Here is an 11074-nt window from a genome sequence, read left to right on the forward strand (position 1 = left end):
CTAACTTTAAAAATTAAGATAATTTTACTGTCAGGTTTCCCTGAAATGTACTTTAAGTTTCCCTTTTTTAACTTTGACCCTCTATTTCTAAGAAAATTCTCTCATAAAATAGGAAGCAATTTCTTTCACACCTAAGGGGAATGCAAACGTCTTTCAAACATTTGCAGATGGTTTCATGCCCCCTAGTCATCCCTCTGCATGCTATGTATTATCCTTTTAATCCTCCTGCACAGGTTTACAGGTTGTACTTATAAAGTTGAAAGCTCACAAGAATGCTAGGGAACGTCTCTGTCTCTCTCTCTGCTTTTCTTATTTTTCTCTTTCTCTCTTCCTCTCCTTCCTTCCTTCCTTCCTTCCTTCCTTCCTTCCTTCCTTCCTTCCTTCCTTCCTTCCTTCCTTCCTTCCTTCCTTCCTTCCTTCCTTCCTTCCTTCCTTCCTTCCTTCCTTCCTTCCTTCCTTCCTTCCTTCCTTCCTTCCTTCCTTCCTTCCTTCCTTCCTTCCTTCCTTCCTTCCTTCCTTCCTTCCTTCCTTCCTTCCTTCCTTCCTTCCTTCCTTCCTTCCTTCCTCCCTCCCTCCCTCCCTCCCTCCCTCCCTCCCTCCCTCCCTCCCTCCCTCCCTCCCTCCCTCCCTTCGTCCTTCCTCCCCTTCCCCCCCCCTTCCCCCCTTTCCTTTTCTTCCTTTTCCTTTCCTTTACTTTCCTTCCTTTCTGCAGAACTTCATGTGGTGTCACTGAAAGTGGCATCTATACATCCACAGGCAGACTCTTTCCCTGCGAATATGAAGAAAGCTCTGGGACAAATGATGTTTTTAGTCATGCCAGTGGGACTGTGTAGACTTTGGCTTTACCTTCAGGAGGTAGCCTTTTGTGTGTACTGGATGAAAAGATATAGCTCAGACTGTTCTTGGAAATATTCTGCTGTGTTCACGGCAAAGTGCCACAAAAGCCAAATCCCAAACAATCCCCTAAATTGTCCATCTGGAACAGGTGTTTATAGTCATATAAACAAAATGAAATTGCTTTTTGCAAACCTTAGTGTCAGCCCTCTACTAAAAAGTCTGGCAGCTACTTGAAAACGAAGAAAAGAAACAAAGAACACCCTGACAACCAACCAGAAAAACTGGGAGAGGGGAGGAGGAAAGAATAGGAAGCTGGACTAAAAAGCTCTTCAGTTGTTGCGAAGGGGGAAAACTGCTGATCAGACTGCATGGGATATATAATTTTTTAATAATACCTCTGACTTCTCCACAACTTTTCATGTTGTGGCAGTATTTAAAATAGGCAAAGTGAACACGAAGTCATCCCATACATAAAATCCTGACATTTTAAACTGCAGGAATGGGAGATGCCCATTTTGGGTAGTTAAACATTTGTTGTGAGGTAAGGAGATTGGAATGTAAGAAAGGCAGCAGAAGAAATCTTTGTCCATTTTTACTTGACCTGACATCCTAAGTGTTTTGGAAAGATACAGATCCTATTGCCTCCAGTGGAGCAAGTTGTCACTCTGGATAGATGTCACTCTAGATGTTTCTGGTTTTGTTTGTTTGTTTGTTTGTTTTTCTAAATACTTTAAGGTAATTTAAAGACTATTTTCTTCATAATTGCTCTTTCCAGTTTTTAAAACACTAACTGCTAATTGGTGACTGAAACATGAAACCTTAGCAAGAGAAGAAATAATGTTGTGTTCCGTATACAGAAGGTTGTAACACCCCGTAACAAAAGAATAATGGATTTGGCTTCCCAGAGGTCTGAATTTTTATGAGTTTGTTATAATAACATGGTTACAGATTCAGTTAGGGTTTAAATCTAGGTTTCCAGGGGATTCCTGAAGGGCAAACTGGAGGTTGGTGAGGAAAAGAATGAGAGACAAATGATGGTGTTACAGGATGAAAACAAAGAAAAAACAGTTTCCTGAAGGAATATGGATGCAGTCACAACAGTGACTAGAGCTGATAGGCTCAGGATCCAGTCTTAATGCCTTAATTTATGTTTTTGGGAATGCAGTTCTCATGATTCTTCTTTGCAACTTTACATCTACAGACATAAAGGGATTTAAGTAGGGCTGGGTTTTTTTTAAGCTTCAAAGGAGGATTCACCAAATTGAAAAGACTAAAGTCTGGCTGTCTAAGAATATGTCTACAGATATCACTGCTTTTACAGGCTCACTTCAGCTAGCTTTAAACTAGTTAATCCTGGTTGTGGTAATGCAGTTGTGATAAAGTTGATTGTGGGCAGGATCATGCTGAAGTATTTACCCAGGTGTCAGTCAGGCTTTGCAGCCTCAGTTGAGCTTGGTGTCACCTGACTGCGTTGGTAGTGGTACATAGTTCAGTTTAGATCTGTTATGGGTTGATCTATTTAAACAAGGTTGTAATGTAAATACAGTGAATGAACTCTTCTCACTTTAACTACTAGGATGCATTTCTGCATTTCTCCCTCTTAGATGCTGTATGTTTTTCTGTAATGTTACACTCTTAAACCAGCTGTGTTTTGGCAACATTTAAGGAAATGTTCAGGTCAGTTGAAAATAATTACTCAAACTAATCCACATCATAATTTATTCAGGAGCTTCTCTTCCTTTTTATACCACCTTGAAAAACTATAAGAATGGGATCAATCTTTTCACTGCAATCTACTTTTCCAATAACATCTTTTATGTGCAGACTTTTCATTATTTCCCTGTTATTTGCATGAAATTATACATTAAAATGGCTTCAGCATGGTCCCTTAGCACTATTTCCAATATCTTTCTCTCAGCTGAAACGAGACTTAGAGGGTTTGTCCCCTGAATCTTCCCTTGTTTCTTCCTTGTATCTGGGAATAACTTTAGTACCCCTTTAATCCTTGGGTACAATTGTGCTCCTCTGTGGCCTGTCAAAAACCTTTGCTGAAGGCTTTCCAATTTCCTTTGCTACTTACTTCAGGATTCTGGGATAAAATTCATCTGAGCCTGGTGCTTTGTCAAATGTAACAGTCCTAATTGCCTTATTATCTTCTCCAGTGCAATAGCAAAGGCTTTTAACATTTTACTTTCCCCTCCAGGAGAATGTCTCTCAGTCCCGGAGATGCTACCTTCCACTTTCTTTTCCTCTTTTTCTCCCCCTGTGAATAATGAGGTGAGGAATTCATTTAGTCCTGAGGCAGAATCAACCTCATCTGTCACTAACTTTCCACTTATGTTCTTCAATGCATCTACTGTCTTACTGCTTTTTTTGTTTTGTTTTGTTTTGTTTTGTTTCTGGATATATATTTAGAATCACAGAATCACGGATGGAAGGAAAAGAAAATAGCTATTAGGTCATCCAGTTCACTGTCCTGCAACTGCTGGGTTGTTCAGTGCAATATATTTCTTTCATCTGTCTTCAAACTGCTTTTTAACATCCCAAATGTTTCTTTCGGAGTCACTTTAAAGTGTCTTATAAGCAGGAAGTGTTCCCTGACGGTTAGCTCAGTTTTCTCTTTCTTAATGTGAAGAATGTAGTCTAAATTAAAAGTCTGGTATCACTTCCATTATTTTCCTCTGTTCATCCTTTGATTCGTGTTCTTCATGCTTTTCAAATAGCTATAGATAACCCCCTCCTCTATCAGCAAGGTATCTTCCCCTAGGTTTTTATCCAGGGTCTAAATTTCTCATAGACTGATAATGATATAAAGCTGATAGCAATTTAAAAGATCTTAGAATAAGTGGATATTGTGTCTTGGGTGGTATGCCATTTCCATCCTGCAAGAAGAGACCATAAGTGCAATATCCTGTACTATTTTTGCTCTTCACTTTCCTATGATTGATGAGGATCCCAAAGAACATGGTCTGTTACAGCAATCCTGAGCCAAGCAACATGCTTTGTGCTCATTCTATTCCTTCCTCCAAAGCCCCAAACTCTGAAGTTATGTGCCATTTTGCATAGATTTTGTATTTGTCCGTATCATGTCTCCTGGCGTCCAGGTAATGGATAGATACTCAGAGCAATGTAAAGTAGAATTCACCCATGACCCATAAGGAAATTGCTTCTTTTGTGCAAAGGGCTGAACATAAACTGTCTATTCTAGATAATCACAACTAGACTTGTACATGTATTATGACACCTTATTTGAGAACTGGCTGGCTGGCTCAGGCTTCCCAGTATTTAAGGCTTACAGAGACATGATTCTTCTTTATCACAGGTGTTAGAGAGCAATAAATGTAACATTTGAAATAAACAGTTGTACTTTCCTACTTACACATTGGCTCTTCACTGACTTCATGGTGGACCACTACTGAATAAAGGACCATGTGAACCTCCCTGTTGAACCACAACACACAACCACAAGTTGTCAATAAATCTATTTTAAGAATTAGACTGTACCTCCCAAATCCCTCCTGTCTGTCTTCATCTATTTGAGAATTGAGTATTAAAAAGAACACAATATTCTAGGTTCCCAGTTAGCAGAGCCATACTGGCAGCTTGTTGTAGGTCATGAGTTTTTAGTAGTTATAGATAATTTATCTTCACTTTCTTTGCCATTTCGTATCATTTATTATCCCACTGAACATTATTCTTTTTTACATTTCATAACTTCTTCAGGCTTTTCCCCATTTATCTTTTGTTATTTGATATTTTCAGGTGTTCAACATGGTTCAGCAAGGTTTAATCTTCCTCATCAAGCTGTGAACCTCTTCCTTCTTCTTTCCAGACAGCCTAATATGGTTTGACATTTTCCCACATTTCCAAAAGTCTGTAACTGCTTCTACATGTAGTCAGTGTGATTGGGAATGACTGCATATTTTTATTACTTTTAATAAATATATATTTTTTATATTTTAATTAACTTTAAATAAATAAATTATTATTTATTTATTATATGACTGCATATTATTAGACATAATATTGTGATTGCACTGCTGCTGGGCATTGCTTTGAAAGAATGGGAACCCGAAAGTATGCGTACTCTGCTCACAAATAGTTTATCCTTAAAAACAAGGCCATATCAACAGACATAAGCATACCATGAAAAAATCAGAATCATAAAATCATTTGAATTGGAAGGGACATTTAGGGGTCATCTGGTCCAACTGCTCTGCAATGAAAAGGGACATCTACAGCTTGATCAGGTGCTCAGAGCTCTGTCCAGTGTGACTCACCTTGAGTGTCTCCAGAAATAAGGCATCCACCATCTCTCTGGGCAGCATGTGCCAGTGTTTCACTACCATTATTGTGAAAATCTTTTTCCTTATATCTCGTCTAAATCAATCCTTATTTAGTTTGAAACATTTTCCCTTTGCCCTGTTACCACAAACTCTGCCAAAGAGTTTGTCCTCTTTGTTACATCCCCATTATATCTACTGAAAGGCAGCTCTCAGGTGTCCTCCAAAACTGGGCTTATCTGGGCTTAACAGCCCCAGCTCTCTCAGCCTGTCCTCATAGAGATGTTTTATCCCTTGGACTGTATTTTGGCTCTCTTCTGGATGTGCTCCCACAGGTCTGCATTTCTCATGTACTGAGGACTTCACATCTGAATGCAGTTCAGATGCATTCCTCAACCTGCTGACCATGCTTCTTTTGATGCAGCCCAGGATACGGTTGGCCTTCTGGGCTGCACTGGCATATTGCTGGCCCAGCTGCCATCCATCCATACCCCCAAGTCATTTTTTGACAGGACTGTGCTCAATTCTTCCATTCCACAGCTTGCCAAGTGCGGGTCCCACTAGGCCTTAGCCTTCTTGAGACCATCCCTGCACAGCCTTGCAGCATCCCTATACTCCTCCAAGGATACTAGCCCCTGCTTCCACTGCCTGTGCATTTTCTTACTGCTCTCCAATTTGACATGCAAGTTCTGGTTCAGCCATTATAGAGTCTTGCTTTCTTTTCCTGACTGTCTACACTTGGGGATGGAGAGCTCTCATGCCCTAAGGAAAGATTCCTTAAAGATCTGCCAGCTCTGCTCTGCTCCCTGGAGGGCAATTTCCTGGAGGTTCTGTTGACAATCTCCCCGAGGAGCTGCAATTTGGCTTTAAAAAAAATTAGCATCCTGATTTCACTCTTTTTCTGTTTTATAAGGAAATGCATTATATGCATCCTTACAGTATTTGCTTTGCCTCTTTGACAAAAAACTGTATCACCTGCGTCTTGTGTTCTGATTTGTACCACTATACCCTCTTCATGTGGTAGCAGAGAAATTTAGTCAAAGTATATTCCAGCACTTAGCATTCTTGTAATTAACAAAATTATTTGCATATATGACACCTTGTAAAAAGATTTTTTTTTTTTCTGATAAAAGAGGAATAGCTTTCTGTTAAAAGAGAATAGCCTTTGATAAAAGAGGAATAGCCTTCTGTTCTGTAACTGATGCAAATATTGTAGGGGTATAGCTCAGAAGATATCTCTGTAAGCATTTGCTTTGAACTGCTGCATATTGTTAGGTAAGGATTATAAAAACAAACAAGTACAGGCTGTTTTTGTGAAGTAGTAGTGTAATTTTTTGATTCTGTCTATGACAGAGGAGTGGACCAGTGCATTTGTCCTCAAACAGTAGCACAGCAGAAATTCAGAGGATCAGGTCTTGTGTTGCAGTCGCCTACAACAGTCCTGCTGATAGCAAATTGGAAACTGCAGGTCAATGTGTTGAGCATGATTGCTCTCAGTGACCTCTGAGTCTTGTGTGTATTTGGAAGAGGATTTGTCTAATTAAAAAAAAAAAAAAAAAAAAAAAAAGATACAACCATTTGGATGACAGACTCTTAAAGCACTGAGAACAAGAAGAGGTAACTTCAGTAGAGAAGGTGATCAAATGGCATGAAGACAATTTATGAAAATGTCACAGATACTACACTTGATGTTAGCCAAAAGGCCGAGAAGAGATATGCCATTCTGCATCTGTTTTACTGAACTCAGTAACTTTGTGTTGCATGAGTTCTGTATTAAAAAAAAAAAAAAAAAAGTTAGGACTTATTTATGGACCTTACTATCTGTTTTATCTGTCTTTGGATATCATTAATGAATTGGAATATTTTTTTTTTACTCAATTTGTTGAATAAATCTTTGCTGATTCTCAGTACTGGCGTACTACGATCAAATTACCCAATTTCCTTTTTCACAAGGAAATAAGTTGTTTTGATCTTCCGATTAAAGAAATAGAGGGAATAGTTTCTAAACTTACTCTTTTCTAAAATCTTCCTATAAGGACATTCCATTTCTTCTTTCAAAGTTCAAATTAAGCCTCAACAATGACTCTAGTGGTTGTACACCTATTAGGAAAAATGATTTTTTTTCTGCATAAAAAGAATTTCTTATTAAATTAAATTCTTTCAGGAAAAGATGCTTTTAAGAATAGCTTATCTGTCTTGGAGCAGGGGCTGTCTTGGTACTGGCTGTCAAATTCTTTTGCTGCTCAAAAGTCAAGCTGAGCTGGGGTAGATTTTTGCCATATTTGGGTGATGTGGAGATGTTGCTGTGCAGATAGGAATTTCAGTTACTTTCTGCCAATAGAAAAGCTTAGTGAAACTGAATTAACCTGCTTTTGACCAGAATGAGAAACAACTTGCAAAACCTGCCAAAGTCAGATCCCTCTTGTAATATGTGAGACTTAGGCATGTGGCATGTGAGAGCATTGATAAGAACATCCAAGTGTAGACACTTGGTGCTCAGATCAGAAAGAAAATTATTCTCTATGAAAGCCAGCTGTGTGAATGTGAGGGCAAAATCAGGGTGCCTGATGGATAGGGTGCGCAATAGAATAATGTGACATGCTGTTTGTCTGGAGGTCAAGGAGGAGGACATAGTGTGAAAAGTTTCCCAGCCATTAGAAACCTTTTGTTCAACTGAGCACAGAGCCCCTTATTGAGCACAACATCAGAAGAAGCTACCCAAGAGGAAAGGTACTTGACAAAGAAAAGTGATGAGACGAAAGCAAGCTACTCTTTTAGAAATGTAATATCCTTTTTATTTGTGGTTTCCGTTAAGAATGTAGATAAGCACACACAGCTGCAGGTCAAAAAAAAAGACTCAAAGCTAGACATGCTTACTCTGTAATGTGCCAGACTATTTACCAAAGAAGCTGCCAGAGCTGTGAGTAAATACATCCACTTTGCTCATACTAGTCAATTTAGGATCAAACCCATTTAACATCCTCTGCAGGGACTCAATGCACCTGCACAACATTTGGTTTTATCAAAACAGTTTTCCTATTTAAGCTAAAGGAGGTGGGGAAACGCTGAAGCCTTATGTTCAGACCCATTGCTTTTTATTATGGATATGCTGTCAATTAGCTTTGCCCTCATCAGCATCAAAATTAACTGTGTAGTGCTAAAATGATGGAGTTGCAAAAATAATTAGCATTTACCTGCTATTTTAGTGTAAGTGAAGCCAAAGACAGAAATGATCACAAATCTTTCAGTATAACTTGGCAAACCCACACTTGTTTTCAGAAAGCACTTCTTCTATCAAGACCAAAAAAAAAAAAAAAAAAAAAAAAAAAAGAAATGAATACGAATGTAGCTATTTAACTGCAGAGCCCAGACAGAGAACCAAAGCAATTCAAATTTAATCATGGAGAACTCTTATGCCAAGTTCAAATCCCTTCCTCCCTCTACACTTGGCAATTTCTATTCTAAATTTCTTTAAAATAAGTGTTTTTTTCACCACAGAATCTTGCCACAATGGCAGCTGTTTAGCAAATAAACTCAAAAATAAAAATGTTGTCATTGTGAAATAGGATATATTTAATTAAATAAAATAGAGTAGGGAAGTGTTATTACAAGAACATAAAACTGTAAGGCACAAGATAAAACTAAATTACTACAGGGCTGCTCAATTCAATCTAATCCTTGAAGATAAAGATGGAGCCAGAAAATTGCATGTATTGTGAAATCAACATAAGCCCTAAGCAAATATTAACTAGGGATATATAAACTGATTTATAATAAATACAAGTGTGAATGCTAGGATTAGTTAAGGAAATGCAAACTGAGACAAATTAAGGTGTAAAACACACCAGTATTTCTCTAAAATACTGGGAACTGTACACAGAAAAAAAGTATGCAGTGCCCTGGATAAATTTTACCTGATGTAACACATTATGGAAGAGAAAATACTGAATATGAGGAAAATGTTGCCTTTCTTTCCCCTCTGAGATTAGTTTGTATAGAGAAATGATTAATTAATATGGTAGGGCTTGATTTGAAGTTAGTTCTTGCCTGTCAAATGATGGGATTTGAGGGTGGTGGTTGTTTTGTTTTGTTGTTTTTTTTTTTTTTTTTTTCCTCCTCAAACTGTTACTTATTATATTTCTCTCAAATATATTGGAAGTGCTCAATGCACATTCAACATAGCATATGAGATACTGGTACTAAAGGACTCAAATATCTGTACAATATGAATGAAAGATGAATTAAAGAAGTTTTACTACGTGTTCTTGTATCTTTCCTAAGAAGGTTGCAGACTATTTATGAAAAGTCAAGAGAAAGATCATGTGTATCCATGATAATAAAGATTGCATGCAGAAAACATTCATGTGTGTTTTTCTTACTTTATATGTTTTACTTTTTGAGGATGTGAAGGTGATGTGACACCTGTTAAGTCTGACTCTTCTCAGCCACTAAATGCTGTTAGTGGACTTTGTAGTGCATGTTTCATCATACTGACCTACAAGGCAGATTGAAGCCTTTTAGAGCATAATGTATCTACATTGAGAATTTTATGGTGTTGTTTTTTGTTTTTTGGTTTTTTTTTTCTTTCAATGGATCTTTTCTGCCCTTATTTATTTTTATTATACCATTTTTCTCTCTGGGGAACTGTAACAATGATAAATTGGAGTCTTTAAAGGCATATCTTGTTATCGTATTTTATACTACAGAAGAATAATCCAAACTATTCTGTAAGACTACTGTTTAGTTTGTAAAGTCAAACATTTGAAGAAATTGCCACAGTCCATATACTGAGAAATGAGCAGAGATAAAATGGGTATAATTTGGACACCATCCATTCTTTGCTTAGCACACACTGAGTATAATCCTTAGGTACTTCAAAAAGTTCTTACTACGGCAGAAAACTAGTTTTCTTCTAGAGACTTTGATTAACTCCACCCAGCAAACTGATAATGTTTTACAAGTTCTGAAAGTTACTCATGTTGACACATTTTTATTTCCATACTTCTTTCCATCTATTTGTCGTCAGACACCTTGTGCTTTCTAGATTTCCTACAAGATCCCAAGTCTTTTCCCCAGTAACTTCAAAGCGTGATTTTTTTAAGTTAAAATTTCCCTGGAAGACATCACTTTTCTATTATTATGCTCATTACAATGAAACTAAAGAAAAATAATCTGCTAACAACAGTTAGAACTAATAGGTCATTTTAAATTTAAGTTAAGTTTTAAACAAAACAAAACCAACAGGAGATCAACAACTACCTTGGAAACTTCACAATCAGTGGAGAAAATGATAGTTTTTATTATTACATTTATGTAGGAGGTAATGATGTCTACAACTTTGATGTTACAAGAGGATTACCTGGGTTGTTTTGTCCCAGTTACTGAGAACCAAGTTGAAGGACTTCAGTGATAGATTAAGTCTGCCAACTTTGATGTCATGGTGAGCACCCTTGATTCAACTTGTCAGAAGTAGCTTAGAATAACTGGATCCATATCAAAATACTCCAAATAAAATCAATACAACATCAAATTCCATATTTTGATGTTGTTTTCAAGACCAAATGAAACAACAGTTAGATGCGTTGATTTTCTCGTTATTACTGAATTTTATGACAAATTGTGAAAGCCTTCCATTTCCTTCAATCTCAGTTACTAAGTTAGAGTGGTACCACTATCATCCCTTTCAAACTAAGCTAGATAACAGGGATACTGTGAAGGCGGGATGCAGGAGGGAACTTGGGTATTGTGACATGGAATAATAACATGTCTACAGTTTGGACTTCTGGTGTGGCAATAGGAATTACAATGCTCAGTTGAGTTCATGTAGTGAATGGAGAAGTGAGGCATCTAAATTTTCGTTTGCAGCAACCAGCACAATGTGGGGTGGAATTTAAATTTTTCATTCTTCCCTCCTTTTCTAAAAGCATGAAACTCATGTGTAGTACTTGACATTT

General features: G+C 37.5%; 1 pseudogene; it reads right to left on the reverse strand.

The window, feature by feature from the left end:
* Positions 1 to 6750: 6750 nt before the first annotated feature.
* On the reverse strand, positions 6751 to 6835 carry LOC125690243 (U2 spliceosomal RNA; annotated as a pseudogene).
* Positions 6836 to 11074: the final 4239 nt, after the last annotated feature.

This window comes from Lagopus muta, chromosome 2 (assembly GCF_023343835.1).
Source record: "Lagopus muta isolate bLagMut1 chromosome 2, bLagMut1 primary, whole genome shotgun sequence".
Lineage (NCBI taxonomy): Eukaryota > Metazoa > Chordata > Aves > Galliformes > Phasianidae > Lagopus > Lagopus muta.